This window comes from Excalfactoria chinensis, chromosome 1, assembly GCF_039878825.1.
Source record: "Excalfactoria chinensis isolate bCotChi1 chromosome 1, bCotChi1.hap2, whole genome shotgun sequence".
NCBI lineage: Eukaryota > Metazoa > Chordata > Aves > Galliformes > Phasianidae > Excalfactoria > Excalfactoria chinensis.
Window position 1 is genome coordinate 87,742,570 of NC_092825.1, and position 16,359 is coordinate 87,758,928.

General features: G+C 49.7%; 2 protein-coding genes and 1 long non-coding RNA gene across 6 annotated transcripts in view; all 3 read left to right on the forward strand.

Annotated features, from left to right (window-relative positions):
- The window catches only part of IGSF3 (immunoglobulin superfamily member 3), a 181,689-nt gene that overhangs the window by 158,777 nt on the left and 6,553 nt on the right, over nt 1-16,359 (forward strand). The window lies entirely within an intron of this gene.
- Nucleotides 2,245-10,431, forward strand: LOC140247444 (uncharacterized). Its single transcript, XR_011902658.1, has 3 exons — nt 2,245-2,325; nt 9,533-9,592; nt 10,114-10,431. It is a non-coding gene; the product is annotated as an uncharacterized lncRNA (long non-coding RNA).
- BCL9 (BCL9 transcription coactivator) overlaps nt 15,907-16,359 on the forward strand; it is a 54,857-nt gene continuing 54,404 nt past the window's right edge. For all 4 annotated transcript variants that reach the window (XM_072330567.1, XM_072330633.1, XM_072330624.1 and 1 more), the window contains exon 1: nt 15,907-16,181. The gene's annotated coding sequence lies outside the window, so the exon portion shown is untranslated. The remainder of the gene's footprint in view (nt 16,182-16,359) is intronic.

Genomic DNA, 16,359 nt, shown 5'->3' on the forward strand with positions numbered 1-16,359 from the left:
GTTTGTTTTAGAGTGGATCCAGTTACCCCAAGCCTTATTCCCTTGGCACTTAGTCTCAGAGATGTTTGCTATTTGTCTGCCTCCGTTCCATCTCTACTAGTTAACATTTTTGGAAAAGGAAAACCATTTCCTACGCTGGGCGCGTCACGAGGCTGTTTCACTGTGTTATCCTGGCATGGATTCTGTCTTGCTGTCTGTCAAGGCTTATGCTGATTTGGTAGTTCCCTGTTGGTGTTTACACTACTTATGTACCATGAATAACTGGATGGCTAGTTTGCAGTGGGAAGGATTTCTATGGCTGTTTGACGTGGTGGATTCCTTGGTACACATTCTCCTAATGTAAGCCTCAGCAATCAGCAGTTCCAAGCAGCTCAGTACTTCTGGGATGTCCTGCTGTTATCGAAGCTCTGACTGGGGATCTACTGCAGCAAAAGCAACTCCTCATGTAGAGCATGATTTAAGTGGACTAAGCCTGTTCCTTATGGGCTTCCATACCTGCTTCATGTCTGTGATACAGAAGCTATACTCACTCAAAAGTGGAAGAGAAACCTATGCACAATTCAGAGCGGACCAGTTCACCTTCCTTCCTCGCTTCTTTCCCCTTGTGACTTCAGGCGAAGCCTTTGCCTGAGGTGTGGCATGAGCTTGCTAGGGTGTTAGCTTTGTAGCAGCTTGTCCTCAAGAGGTCACTCACTGAGTCCTGCTCTGACCTTACCTCTGCTTAGTACCCGATCCTTCTTTCAGTGTACAAGGTGTATTTGGCACAGCCTGGGCCACAAAGGAAGATTTTTCATGCTGGAAAAAAATGCTGTCATGTTCCTCCCCTGAACATCCTTACCAGAAAATTAGTAGAAAATTCAATGCTAAGGTCCTGTTCATCTTTGTGTTGCAAGCAACTCGGCCCATCGCAGCTCAAGCAAAGGTTTTGCAGTGTAAAATCTCAGACCCATCCCTTTTAGTGTCAAATGCATCCAGTTTTATGTGAAGTGGCTCGCAGCTGTCTTACTGCATCTATATGTGCCTCCTGGCCTGCTTCCAAAACCTGAATAAATTAATTTACAGGTAGCTCAGGTATCTTTCCTCTTCATAATGACATGCACTGTGGACATACCCCTCTCTGCTTGCTTCTCGGTTCTGTTTCTGGGGCTGCTGACAGTCTAAGACATTTCAGCGTTTCCCTTGGGAGCATGAGGTTGTAAAAAGATGCATTTAGCTAAACTGTGTCTACACACAGGTAGGGATAAATGCCTATGCTTTGTGGTGCAGTTGCAGTAGGCAGAATCTGACACTGCAGTAAGAGATAGGTAGTTGGGAGAAGCATCCAAGGTTTCCTGAGCAGGAATGTGACCAAAGATGCAATGTCTGACAGATATCCCACTCACATAAAATGCCCCCATGTCAAGGAATTTAATGTGAGCACAGTGGGCCAAGTTTGCACGTTGCCTGTTCCCTCTTCACACTTCCAGAGTGTTGCAAAAAGGCCCAAGTGTAAAAGGGAAACCAGCCCCTTGCAGTCTTGCTTTGTGCCACTGGAAATCCTGTAGGGTCTTGCTGCCATATGCTGCAGGTTGTTTGGGAAGATGCTCCTGTGCCGCTCCTGTTAGCCTTTTATTCTGTGTAACAGGTTCAGGGTTTGTGATGACAGCTTTGCACCTAGGGGTAAGATGGTTAATTCAGATTGGGCACCTGTTGTTCCCTCATCCTTCTCAGCTGAGGGTAGGTCTCCTTTAAATACGGTATTTATTACCTACTCCGAGCATGAAATCAGACTGTGCAAAGGAGGTGAGGAGGTACAACATGTAAAAAAAACATGTCCTCCCACTCTCCCTTTTTCTGCAGGATAGGCTGTGTTTGCCTTCACACTTGAGGAAGCAGCTGAGAAATTCTTCAGATGTTTAAACATTTCAAACAGTTTGGATATGTAAGTGTCCTAGATTCATAAAAAAAAACCTGCAGCAATACTTGAGTAACAAAGTGGACCACAAAATGTTTGTGGAAACATTCTCACCCTTCTGTTACCCTGCTATGCGTTTCTGATGTCAGTAAGGGAGGTGAGGTGGCAATTTTACGGCAACTGAGAGGGAGATGGGCGATGTTTCCAAAGCAAGTTTTTCATCCTTAAGAAAGACATGCTGCACTTGTTGTTTTCAGCTTCTCTTGTATCGTAGAATGCTTCATTTCTGTGATAATTTGCCACTTCCTTTTAATAACACTTATATTTCAGGTGATGCTTTGTCTTGCAGGCTGCGGTTCAGGTGACTTGGGCTGGGGGCTGTGCTAGCCAAAGGACCATGACAAATCTAAAAGGGAAAGCTTCCAATGCCGGTAAGTGAGGATTTAGTAAGAGAAGAATATATATAATTCCAGAATGCATAGCTCTGTTTCTCAGCTTCAGTTTCTCATTTGGCAGCATGGCTGTGAGTGATTTTTTCTTTGTGCACAGTGAATATGGTGTTTGTGAAAGGTCTTGGTCTGACAGTCCTAGAAAATGAGCCCTGTGTAAGCCCTCAGAGAGGCAAAAGATGCAAGCTACAGGCTGTTCTTCTCATCCGGTTTCAATGATGGAAGAGGAAATAGAGTTTATACAAAACCTGCCCAGCCCCCAGAAACATCTTGCTTTGTTTATGTTTCAAGCTAAGCCTGCAACTCTTGCTGTTTGGAAGAGCTATTCAGGCATTTCTCCATCTGACTGACTTTACATCTACTCCTTGATCTCATGGAGAAATCTGGCTTTTAGCTCCTGCTTGTGACGTTCCAATTTCCTCTCTCTCACTCTGCTCTCCTGCATTCGAAAGATCCATGTATAACGTGATTATGCAACCATGCAAATGTACACAGTTCTTTCCATTTACTGCAAACCACCCTGCAGGTCTCCCGGTATGAAAATGAAATTGTCAGTGAGAGACACTGTGGAGTGTAGTGGGGAAGGGTGTTTCACAGGGCTGGGCTTGAAGGTCTGAATGCAGTATTAGAGATGGAAGCAGGCTATTTGCGGTAAACCCCTGTGCCAGTATGCATCCACAGGAACCAGCAGCAGTTAATAGGCTCAGACAGTTCAGCTCTGAATCTTCTCCCCCTAGGAGATGGCAGATACGCGCCTGCCTGGTAGTTATCACGGTTGGAGGTCCTTCCCCCACCCCAGAGCTACAGGGACAGTAGCAGAGTAGCTCTCCCTGGAGGCCAATTTGCACCCTCCCTCTGTAAACACACTGTGACTGCTTTGCTCTGCACCCACCCTGGGATGTAGTCAGCTTTGGGCCTGGTGTTTGGCACAAGTGTTCCTGCACCCGGCTCACAGCGGTTCTTGCTCTGTGAGCATCAGCTGGCTTCTCATGTTACTTGTGTCGTCTGGAGGGAGAGGAGGAAGTCTCTCATGGAGAGGCAATCCTTTGGGGACTGCCTTTACTCATCCTAATCATAGGGTTAATTTGTAATACACCAGTATATGATAAAGGCCCTAAACGGGAGGATGGGGGGGAGCTGGGGTGAGGTGATATCATAATATAACATGTTCTTGCTTTTCTTCCACTCCATCCAGTTCCCCTGCCTTTGGGTTTCAAAAAAAAACATGGCACAAATTTTCCACTGGTTGGTTGATTCAGGATAGCTTGGCCACCCCTCAGTTATCCTTGTAGGTGAAGATGCTCCTCTCCACTGCTGCAGGCGTTGTGGCTTTTGTCGTGGCAGTGCCCACGTCCCTTATTCATGGGACATACCTATGGATTGCCATTGTTCTGCCTGTGCTGAGAGTGGAGGTTTGGGGCAAATTCACATCTGTTGCTGATGTGGGCTGCAAGCTGGCATCCATCAGATAGCGACAGGACAAGGGGAAATGGTTCTAAACTAAAGGAGGGAGATTTAGATTGAGTGAAGATTGTCCTCTACGTTCAGAGGACCGTGAAGCATTGGGATTGTCTCCCCACAGAAGCTGTGGATGCCCCATGCCTGGAGGTGTCCAGGTCTCGGAGTACTTCATGTATTTGGGCAGCTATTTTCAGTTCCCGTCTCTTGAAAAAGTTCCAGCGGCAGAGGCTGGGCGGGAACGGATCCCACCCTTGCTCTGACGGAGCCAGGATCAGCCGGTGTGGCGGCCCGGCGACAGGCCCCGCGCGGAGACCCTCACCTCCCCCTCCCTCGGGGCAGGCCGCCATTAGCGCGGCGCGGCCTGGCAGCGGGCGGGGCGGGCGGCTCCTCTCAGCGCCACCGCACCCGGAGTGAGCCGCCAGGGGGCAGGCGCGGCCCGAGCCGGGGTGGCTGCGATGCAGGGGTGCCGCTCGCCCCTCGCTTTTTCCTGCTTCCTCTTCCCACACGCACGCTTCTTGAAGTCCCCCCTCTTATTTATTTCGGGGAGGAAGTCGAGGTGTCGTTGCGGCATCCTCTCACCTCGAGCTGCCCCGTCTCCCTCCCTCTTTGCCTGCCCGCCGCCCTCCCCTCCCGTCTCCCCGCTCCTCCCGCTCTCCCTGTCGGCTCTGTGTAGCCTGCCGTGTTTCTCTGTTTCTCTCCCTGCCACGCAGCCCTCCCTCTGTGCAACTCTCTCCATGAAATGGAGCTGAACAATTGCACCGGAGAAGCGTTTTCTGTCGCAGCTCTACGCCGGTGCGCCGAGGCACCATTTCTCTTGCGGTGTTTTGAATGCGTTTGTGCTGGAAGCGCTAAGACAATAACAAAACTGTGCCTTTTTGGGCTTGTAATGAGATTTGAAGTCGAGTGTGAATGAGACTTGATGGATGGCTGTGCTGATGTTTTGAGCTGATTTAATTCACAGTCATCTGAGATGCCCAGACGCGCTGCTGACAGGAGGACCTTTTGGGAGGGAAGGAGAGCATCCAGCTGAATGCTGCCCATCGCTCTGAGCACCGGGGCAACACACCCCATCACTGAACTGCCATCATCCCTTCTTTTAATTTATATATATATATATATTCTCTCTCTCCTTTGATTTCTCTTAGGGATGGATATGGCTCTGCAAAGAACCTCTAATCATTACTTACATACGAAAAGCTGATGCCTGACTGTGTCTGCAGAGTAGCTGGAACTGCAGTAGCTGTGATCAGTGTAAATTGCCCTGTTCACTTAAACATGGTGTTAACTGAGACTGCCTCTGCAGGAGAGGACTGCTCCCGTCCCCTGAAATTGCTGCTGGAGTGCCCTGCGTGTCCATTGCTCCTTACACATGGAAGGATGTGCAACCTTGTGTCCTCTTTGTAAAAAGCAGCTTTGTGACCAAGAGCTGTGCTGCCCTGTAATTAATGTGTGCTTAGCCTCAAATGCGCAGTGACAACAACTTAAATGTCAATGTTCCTAGTTAATCCCTTGCTAACAAAACATGCCTGGAAAGAGAAGGCTCTGCTTAATCTCCAGTGAACAAGATCTTATTTTAGCAGTACTAGCACTTGGGAGATTTCCCTGCCTGGCCAATGAAACCAGAAGATTGGCTTTATTAATCAGGGCTGTAATGATGCTTTTGATCCCCTTAGTGAAGAACCCACTTGCATGTGGCAGAGCATGCAAGCTACTTTGGTCAAGCCCTCCTCCAACACAGCAGTAGGCTGGTCTTCCTGGTGTCATCTATATGACAAGGGAAGTGATTGCTGTCCCCCAATGTTTGCTGCTCTTATCTCTGTTCAGCAAGATGTCCACAGATTCTTCCCAAGTTGTTTTCTGACCAAAACAGTGTTATAAAGAAAATCGTGATGGGAAGCAAGTTTTAACATCTTCTCAAGAGTACCCGGGAACAGGGACCTGTCACTCTGTGCCTGTACACTCTGCCTGCTCTTGCTCATTTTGCTACCATGCTCCTGTTCTCAGTACTTCATCCATATGCACATTCACTTCCAGCCCGGCCTTGGCTGAGGTTCAGAGGCTGTAGCACCTCCGATTCTTCCCCAGTGACATATTAGCCCTTTAATTCCCTTTAGTGTTTCAATTGTTGCCACTGCTCCTGTTCAGAGCTACCATCTTCTCCCTCACTCTGAGGTAGGAGCCGCTCTGTGGGCCTCTGGACCCTGGGGGGATGGAAGTGACAAGGGACTCCATCAGCTCAAGTTGACATGGAAGGATGTGACTTGGTAGGAAGGGCTCTTTCTCATTTAGGAATGAGTCTATATATATAACTGCTAAAACTGCCTTTGTATAGCCCTGAGCTGCCACCTTATCATCTTGCCATGCCATCAAGTATGCAGTATATTCAGGCTCTGTGGCTAATTAGATATTTTTCGAAGCATTCATTCTCTTGTAGAACTTTTAGCGCTCCCATCTTTCTCTGCCCTTGCTTTATTCCTGACTCTCTACACGTTTACCATGACTGTTTTCTATTTTTACTCTTGATAAAGGGCTGTGGGCTTAGGCTGTTCTTGTAGCCGTAGATGTAAAATGCCTGCTGTGTGGTGTCTGTAATGAAGGAACTACTTCTAGAAATGAACTAATTCTGAAACCTAACTAATTAATTTTGCAGCCATGCAGAGTGATGGAGGAGTGTCGGAGTGGTTTTATGGCTGAGGCTCCCAGCTCCCAGCTCTTCCTTTGGCCCCTGTTGACATGAGCAAGTTATGTTCCTGCTCCTCATCTCCTCACTCTCTTCACCTGAGTTGCTTAGGGCAGGAACTGTTCCTCATTACTCTATTCTGTGTCTTGTGTGGGGAGGCCTTGACCTTGGTGGGGGAACCAATCGTTACTGTAACACAAACAAATGCCAGAGGAGCAAGGAATTATGGAACCTGATAGTCCCAGATGTTGGTTAGTCCCTTTCTGGATTTTTGTTCCTTTGTCTCCTCCTCCACAAGAATGGATTTGACACAGGGAAAGTCAATTCCTCTGTAGCAGTGCTATATCTCTCCGTTTCTCCCCATCCACGTCCTCCTTGAAGCGAGTGAAAAGATTCCCATCAAAATACACTGAAAATGGACCAGGCTCTTCAAAGGCAAGAAGCACAGTTTTAACATCGTTTAGAGTACACTGAGAGCCCAGCAAGGTCACCCATCTTATTTCAAGGCTAGGTGTTTGATAGGAGAGGTGTCCTGCAGTGCATTTGTCCACAGAAGCTCAATATGTCCATGCCACCCACACTGCCTAGTGTAGGCTTATTCTTCCCCTCCTACATTTCCAGATGGGGCTTCTTGGAAGCCCTGCTGGGCACTGGTGCCACAACTGCTAGCAGAGCATGGAAGGAGTGAGCTGTGGAGAGGCTGCCAGGAGCTTCCCAACCCATGGGAAAGTTGCTGCTTCCTTCTGCCCTGTGTATGCTGCCAAGTGGGCTGCTCGGTATCTGCAGCTTGTCCTTGCTGGGATGTCAATTAGGACTGGGTCTTGCTGAGCAATGTGTGACCTGGCTTGGAATTAGCTATAAGCACTCCCATGGGGAAGGGGCAGCCAGAACATAAGAACTAGAAAAGCCCAGTTTTGTTGTGTCCCAGTAGGTCAGCGTGGTGACAGCTGGTACTGTTTGGGATCAGGGATCGTGCCTAATGTCATGACTGCACATGGTCCCAGCTGACATGTAGAGCTGAGCGTTGCTGGGACCGTATCCAGTGTATAGAGACAGAGTTAGTCAGGCTGGAGACCTAGGAGAAGAGGAAACAGAATAATTGCTGGATGAGGAGGAGATATATTCAGCTCCTTTATTTAAGCTTGTCTTCCTGCAGGAGTGCCAGGCTGTGATTGCTGAATGCGAGTTCTGGCCACCAGGGACAACAGAGTGGGAGCTTTTCTAGCAGTTGACGGAAACTCGAGGAGAAGGCTTAGAGTCAGTGAGTGCTCATGGAAGGGACTCACAGAGATGACTGCCAGGCTGGGAGAGTGTCAGTGTGTGTGCTGAGGCGTACCCTGCACTGGGGCAGGTGACATAGTGTACCTGAGGTCATTCAAGGGTGAGTTATCTGGATTCCCTCATCAGAAACGAAATTCTTGATGTTGGTCATTCATCCTGCTCCCACTGCATATTGCAGGCATCTTGATGATACCATGACACAGAAGGTGGTGCAAGGATGGGCATGCCAATGAAGACCCAAGCCATTATGCCTCACATCACATGGCTCACATCATTTGAGTTCTCTACTGCATAGGTGTCTGCATCACTACAATAACAAACCCTACAGGACCATACAGATTGGTTCTTCAGGACTTTGGCTTACTTGCCAACTGGGTGAGGCATAGCTTTTAGAAGATTAAAATCATTCCCCATTGTCTTACTGCTATCAGATCCTGTAAAAAAGTCAGTCTCTCACCTGTTTGTAAGCTCCCTTCAAATACCAAAAGGCTGCAGTGAGGTCTTTCTGGAACCTTTTCTTCTCCAAACTGAACAATTCCAGCTCCCTCAACCTTTTTTCATAGGAGAGCTTCTCTGGCCCTCTGATAATCTTCATGGCCTCCTCTCAACCCGCTCCAACAGCTCCTCATCTTTCCTGTGCTGAAGGACCAAGACCTGGATGCAGTACTCTAGATGGGGCCTTGTGAAAGCAGAGTAAAGGGGGACAATCCCCTACCTTGCCCTGCTGGCCACCTCTCTTTTGATGCAGCCCTGGACACAGTTGGCCTTCCAGGCTGCAAGCACACACTGTTGGCTCTTGTTAAGCTTTTCATCCCCCAGGATCCCCAAGTTCTTCTCAGCAGGGCTGCTCTCAATGAGTTCTTCTCCCAGTCTGTACATATCCAGGGTTGCCCCAACCCAAGTGCAACACCCTGCACTTGGCCTTGTTGAACCTCATTTAGTTCACAGGGGCTTACTTCTTAAGCTTGTCAATATCCCTCTGGATGACATCCCTTCCTTCTGTTACATCAGCTGCACCATTCAACTCGGTGTTGTCTGCAAGCTTGGTGAGGGTAAGCTTGATCCCACTGTCTGTGCCATTTGTGAAGATGCTGAAGAGCGCTGGTCCCAAGACTGACCCCTGGGGAACACCACTCATCACCTGCTTCCACCTCAGCCCTCTGGCTGCAACCATCTAACCAGTTCCATATCCACTAATTCCACAGTTTCCTCTGCCTCACCCATGGTCTGTTCAGCAAACTGGTTGCTGATGTTTCTCCAGCTGGCATGCCTCCGAGCTTATCCATTAGCACCATACCATCTTAGCATGTGCAAGTTGGGCTGGAGATTACTGGAGCTGAGGATTACCAGAGCTGCTCTGATGGAATGCAGTGCAGGCAGTGATGTCAGTGCTGGTCACTAGCTGCAAGTGCTGGTCCTTCCCTGGGGAAAGTGGCTGCTGTCTTCACTGAGGCCTGTCACCTCCAGCCACTGCGGTGGGGAGGAGAGGCAGGGTACAGCTGCAAGTTGGGCAAGAGATGTTAATGGGAAACAGAAACAATTCAGTATGGAGGTGGTGGGGGAAATGCTAACAATGTTACGAGCTGGGAGTTTGGAACAGTCTTGCTAGTGAAGTAACTGCCAGTGCAATCACTTGGAGATTTTTAGTCCTTTATTTATTTATTTGTTTGTTTGGTTGTTTATTTATTTATTTATTCATTCATTCTTTCTCCTGCCTGTCCTTCCCCTTCCCTCCCCCAACCCTCACCCCTCTGCCTGTGGACACAGAAATTCTCCAGCTTGTTATGCCGAGGCCAACAATATTCTTCAGCATCGACGCTGTCTGGGGTAAGCCAGCACTTTTTTCTTCTAAGTGTTACCAGACAAAGAAAAGCAATGCATACATTCCCTTCCTGCGCAGTACAGCAGCAGTGGCAGTCAACGGGAGCACAGCTGGCCACCTTTGTCTATGGGTAGGCAGAGAGTGCTTGGGTGTCCCAGCAGGGCAGCAGTAGCACTCAGCAGTGTGTGGTTCCCCTTGCTAGCAGAAGTCTGTAAGATGAGAATGACACCCTTGGGGAGAGAAGCTGGAAGGGCTGGAACTAGTCTTTTCTTTTTTTCCTCTGGGAGGTGGCAGAGCACGTTCTGGATAATCATTTCATGCTGCTTGGGAGTGGTTCGTAGCTTGGTTTCTCTTTAGTAGTCTTAATTGTGTGTTAAGGTGCCTAGAGCCTTATACTGGCACCTTTATTTATTTAAATACAAATGAAGAAGGCATTAAATCAATTGTTCTTTTCTCTTTGCTCTCTCTTGTCTTATCGTTTCTATCAAGTCCTCTTAACTGTATCAAGCTTCTGCTTTTTTTTCAGGTGAATCGGGTACACCAAGCAAGAATCCCAGCCTGGATTTCCTACAGACTAAGGGAAGGGAAGCTGCTCTGAGGGAGCACACCTTACATTGCTGCTTGTCTTATGCTGCTGTTTCATTTATATTTCAGGGCACTTCCTAACCTTTGCTGAGCAAGGCTTCAGTCTGTTACCCCCTTCCTGCCTAACCTTCCTGCAATGCAAAAATAAACAAAGAAAAAAAGCTGTGCCATATCCCATTAGTTGAGATCAAAATACAGTTCTCTTATCCCATCAGCTGCGCTGCCTTTCAGCTGGATGTGCCGAATCTATGTGACTTGCTTGCCCCATCTATTATATTAATCTCTAGGTCCTAAAGTTAGAGGTGAAACCCGGCATTCCTGGATTTTGTCATTCTCCTTTAACAGAAAGTTTGTAGCTGAATGGCAAACTGTGAGTCGAGGCCTTCTCTTCTCGCCAAACTCTATAAAAGATAATTACTGCTGGAGTTCAAGTGGTGGCATGTTTTGCAAGAGATCTAGAAGCCTAGTCTGCAACCTTCCAGATAGACACTGTAACTGTGCCTATGGTTACCCTTCTCTTTTATTTTATTATTTTCCCAGCAATTTATCACATTCACACACTGAAAACTTGTTGGAAAACTAAATTGTCATTCAAAAAATCTGCTTATTGTGGTGCACCAGAGAACGCAATACCTGTATTCTGATTTGGAGTCATTTGCAAAGCTTATGCACTGGTGGACTCACAAGCTGAGAAGTCTGCTTATGGCAATTATGTGATGGTGGAATGATGAAGGCAGATTCGCAGGTTTCCGGAGGTGTGACTTTATGTCTGTGCTGTGCAGAGGTCAGAACAAGGAACGCTTTTCATTAGGGATTAGATTCCCTCTGATGGAAGTCCGTAAGTTTCCTCTTAAATATTGACTTTTCATTGTCTGTGGTGATATCTCCTGCAGATGGATGCCGGCCTCTTTGCCTGGCCTAAATTCTATTGTACTTCCCTCATTACTCTCCTAATGATGATCTGACAAATGCTTTTGCTTGATTTACTGGCGATGTTACAGGTGCTTGGAACACTTGTCAGCATCTTGCTACTACATGTCCAACCTTTCAAATGGTGAGCTGTGTTAGCTTCCTTTGCAATGTAACGTCCTTCTGCATGTAACTGCCATGGGCTTTATCGCATGCACCCAAAACTTCCAGAGCTTTGCCCTAGGATGTCCCCTCCAGAAAGAAATACATCAGGCACTATTTGCAGATGTTGACATCACTGGACCTTGAATAAGGAGAAATGAATGAAGAAATGGCAAGATGGAGCAGCCTTCCCACTGCTTGTGGAACATGGATGATGCATCAGCCCTGAGACAGCAGAACAGAGCCTTTATCCCACCAAGTTCCTGAGTGCCACGGTCTGCAGCACAGGTTTGTGCTCTGCCTTCTACCTCTCCTGTATTTCTCATCTGAAAGCAGAAAAGGACGTTTGCTAGTCAAACCCCCAGAGAACAGACTTTACTAAACCCTGTATAAGTACACCGCTGAGTTCAAACAGGGCTATTGGGCAGAGCGAGCAGGGCAGGTGAGAGGTCTTCAGGCATCTCACAGCAATGGAAGAGGAACTGCTTGGAAAGGGAGGAACGTCCACATTTCGTGCACATTTCTTCCCCAGTTGGGCAGAGCTCTTACTGCTCTTCTTCTGGTTGTGTTGCTAGGAGAGGAGTGCTCTGCCCTCCTTATGGCTATGAATAGCTCGCTCTTGTTTATTCAGCTCAGCTCCGCCTGCTGGTTACAACCACAACCGGCACCATCTCATTGCATGACACCACCATAAAACAATGCAACTGCAACAGGAACAATCCCCCCTAGCCCTCTCTGCCCCCCTCCCCCCCCCCTCGCCTCTGGCTGTGAAGGCTTAAGAATACCTTTATAATGCACTGCTTCAGAGCTGTCCGTTCCCTCCACTTCCCATACTTCACAGTGCATCCCCTCTGCTTCCAGCAGAAAGGTCTCTAAATGCAGCTGAACGGTGCACTCTCATCCCCAGAGAGCAAGACTGAGAGCCAGGACCTGCAAATCAGGGCATTATCTCAAAAATCTGGCTTGAAATGAGTGCACGATCACTTCAGAGTCCTCCTCTGGTATTCCAGTGTTGGAGGCTTTTGGGAACTAGAAAAGTGACTTTTCCTTTTTTAGTGAAAGCTGAGATTCTTGCATAAGCCCATGAATCCAACATCAGGGACTTTAAGAAAAGGAACAGATGGCTTGAAAATTGGCAATAATGGGATTTCTGAGGTCTTCTTAAGAATATTTTATCTGAGGCTTGATCGGGAATGAAGCATCTATGGCAATGGCATTAGGCTGCAATGACAGTGGGGAAAACTAATGGGGCTGAGTAAAAGACTCCCCAAAGTGCTGTAAAATGTGACCAAGTGCAGCATTTCAAAACATCTGCTACAAGGGACAGAGGGACAGCTGACGTGCACGACTGGCTGATGCGTTGTAAGGAAGGATGTGTATGTGGACAAGCAGAGCCACACCAGTTCAGAGCAGCGTTTACTCAAGAATCCTATCCTTCTGAACAGCCTGGGTGCTCAGCCATGAACAGGCATGAAGTGAGGCATGGCAGCAAAGAGGTGTGAATGGTTGCTGCAAAGGTACAGGTGAATCAACCCATCTTTTTCAGCATGTTGAGCTTCTACATGTGCATATTTCCCTGGTCTTCTCATCTTTCTCCACCTGGGAATTTTGCTGGGATGAAATCGGACTATCAGAGTTTCCGCATGCCCATCGGGTCTGTCAGATAGCTGGGCTGCTGAACATCCAGAAATTCAGGATAGGTCAATTGCATGCTGCCGAGGTGAACCGTATAGCATACAAGCACTGAAACACAACGCCTAACGTATGCCCACACCGTCAGACCTGCTGTGCAGGTGATCTGCCTGTGTGCCTTGCAGAGGTGTCTGGTCTACCGGGCATGCACAAGTCTGTGTGGTACAAGTGTGGGTAGTCCTGCCTAGGATGCAAGGCAAGAACAATACTATTGTTTTTTCACTCATTCTTGATACATTTGTAGAGGAGGTGGGAGATGAATGCTTCAGTGCAGTGGAAAGAGGAAGCAGGTATGTATGTAAGCTAGACTGTCCTACTGTCTGCCTCTTTACAGGAGCCATCTCATCATTTGAACTAGAACTGGGGTCCTATCTCATAAGACAGTGTACTTGCACATAGAGAAAAGCTTTTCTTTCTCTCCCCCCAAAGCAAACAAACAAACCCACCGAACATCACACAGTCTGAATTAATAGAGGGATATTGTAATTCCTACTTGACAGACAGGGAAATTAATCCCAGTTATGAGTCAAGTAAAGCTCTTGATCTCTTGAAGCAGGATTCAGATGAATTTCAGATACCTGAGAGCAAGGTATGATCCTGCAAACCGGTGCTCAGCTGATGCCTAGTTTTGGGGATGCCCAGAGCCTTCAGGCCCATCCATTTTGACTGAGAGACTTCAGCAGCTCTGCTCTGTACCTGTCGGGGAAAGCCTCCTGCTTGACAAAGCTTTACACAGCAGCAGGCGAATCCAGAAACAAAATGCTTCTGTGCTTCACAAGAGCTCGCCTCCAGGATGGGTACTGTACAAAACTGCAAGGCTGGTGCTTCCTGGTAAGGTGCAGCATCCAGGCAGGTTAAAGCACTCCTGGAGGATTCAGAAGTCCCAGCCTGTGCTGCCTGCTCTGCCCCTGGCGTTTCCTGTCTGTGTCTCCCGTGGAAGTGCTCCAGCTTCTGAGCCGCGCCTGTTTGAGGAGAGAGGGCATGCTTAGCTCTACTGCCAAGGGCGTTGTGGCTTCCCTGGGCACACACTGGGCTGGAAGCATCTGCAGGGATCGGCACCCTCCTTGTTCCCCATTTCACCTGAGGAGAGGGGGGTGCCCACATCCCAGTCCACCTTCAGGTGACCGCTTCTGAGTTTTATCTCACATCTCTTTAATGTAAAATTCAGAGACGAGCACTCGGCCAAGGGACCCGTGTTTTCCTTCGTACGTGGAGTTCCATGAGATCAATGAGATTAAACATGTGCTTACACGTTGTCCTGAATTGGGGCCATGAGGAGAGCAATGGGAAAGCAAACAGAAGAGAAACGTTATGGAAATGAAGGAAGAGGGAAAATCCACCCCTCCAGGAGCAGCAGCTCTCATCAGCTGCGAGAAGACACGGTATCACCCGGTTAGACTCTGGCAGGTCTGGGGGCTGGCAGAGAGGACAAAGTCATCTTCATTGAGGTACAAAAGCAGCCTAAAAAGTGAGACTGGGAGCGGCCAAGAAAGGCTGTCTCTGCTGGGTGCAGCCTTCCTAGACAAGGTGAGTTTAGCCCTGGGTTGTTTTTTTCCCATTAGCAGAATGCAGATCTGAATATGATCAGGCTTCAACCTGTGGCAGCCCGGGGAGGTTTGCTCTCCCTTAAACGATTATAGGGAGATGTAGAAATCCTGAGCTTTTCAGGATAGTTTGAGTGGACCCCAGCTGTTATGGCACCCTGACCAGACCCAGGTCTCTCATTCAGAAACTCTGGGTTCAGGGCTGAGCTCCTGCACTGTGAATTGCCTTTGGCATACAGAGCTACGGTGGCTGTGCACACACTGGTTTCCCAGTCTGGCTGTGTTTCCCCCAGCCCGTTCCTCTCTCCATCTCCAGCCTTTCTTGGTCACAGTCTTTCTTCCTTGCTTGACCTCCATTTCTCTTTCCCAGGAAACACATCATTTGCATCTGTCCTAGTATCCAAACTGCAAATTGGACCCGATTAAAATTCTTCACGGAGCAACACAGACTAATACAGAACTTCTATTATTCTACAATTCAATACAACTTCAGAGTTCGGGGAGATTGCGGGAGCTCTATTTTGGGGAGGTGGCTTCTCTGTGGTGCTCCTGAATTCAGAACGGTGTGCTCTCCCTTCCGTTGCAGAACCTAGAAGGTGACCTTAGTAGGTCACTTTGTCTGTCTGACTTTGTTTTATCCCTCGTTGAATGTAGGTAAAAAATACTTGCTTGAGTTAGCGAAGTGTCTTTGAGATCAGCTATCCACTGATTATTGTGATCGTAATAATTACTTTGATTAAATGAAACCAGCTGATGCTTGTGCAACACTTCTGGGCTCCGCAGTCCTTTTCCGCTGAGCCTCACAGAAAAACCTTTTGTTGTCCCTGGACAGGGATGTGTTTTTTGAGATGGAGTTCTGTGGTTTTGTTATGAAACCTATGACAGTGGGTCATGTGGCTCCTTGATGCGCCGACTGAACCCTCGTGAACCCGTGCACCAAGCACACTGCTCCGTCATTCACACTGGCCACAGTTCGGTTTAGCTTTTGCTGGATGGAGGGCGCATGCAGGCCTGGATGGCCGGGGTGTCACCAAAGGGCTTGACCTCAGCCCGAGCTCGGGGGCGTTGTGTGGCCTGCGAAGCCACTCCAGTTTCCTCACCGGGCTCCCACGGAAGCCCTAGAGAGCTGGAAGCTGTTCTCGGGGCACGGGCCTGCACCCCTCAAGAGGAGCCGACACCGGGATGGGGACGACGGCCATGTGAGATGGCTCCCGCCACCTCGGGCACCTCGCGCCCACCGCCCGGCAGCTCGGTCGCGGCGCTCGATGGGCACCGTGGCTCTCGGCCAGGCCCCGGCTCCCCGCGAAGGAGGGAGGCCCAGGCGGAGCAGCCCCCCAGGGGCCCGGGGCCGCCGGTGCGCGCGAGGCGGGGGAGGCCGCGACGCGTCCCGCCCGCCGCTGGGGCGGGGGAGGCGGCGGGAGGGGGCGCCTCGTTTGCGGCTTGTCAGCAGCCGCGGGAGGCGAGCGCCGTGCGCCAGAGCCGCTTGGCATGAATGCCTGGGCCGTACCAAGCGCCGCGGCGCCCGCGGGGGGAGGCCGCCCCGCCGCCCCGCCGCCCCGCGCAGACAATAGGCCCCGCCAGCCTTTCCCCTAAGTTGCCTTGATGCTGCCCTAGCGCCCTGCGAGCGCAGGCCGGGCCGCCGGCCGCCTCCCGCCGCCCGCCTCGCCGCCATGCCGCGCAGCGCGCCCTCCGCCTGAGGCAGGTAAGCGCCGGCCGCCGCCCGGCCCGGCCCCGGGACGCCCTCCGCCTCGGCGGCTGCCGGCGGTGCGTGCCGCAGTCCGGCCCGGCCCGGAGCGGCGGGGGGGCGGAAAGTTTTGCGGCGGGCGGGCGGCGCCGCGCCTCAGTTTTCCCCGTGGCGGCAGGGGGACGCGGGGCGCGTC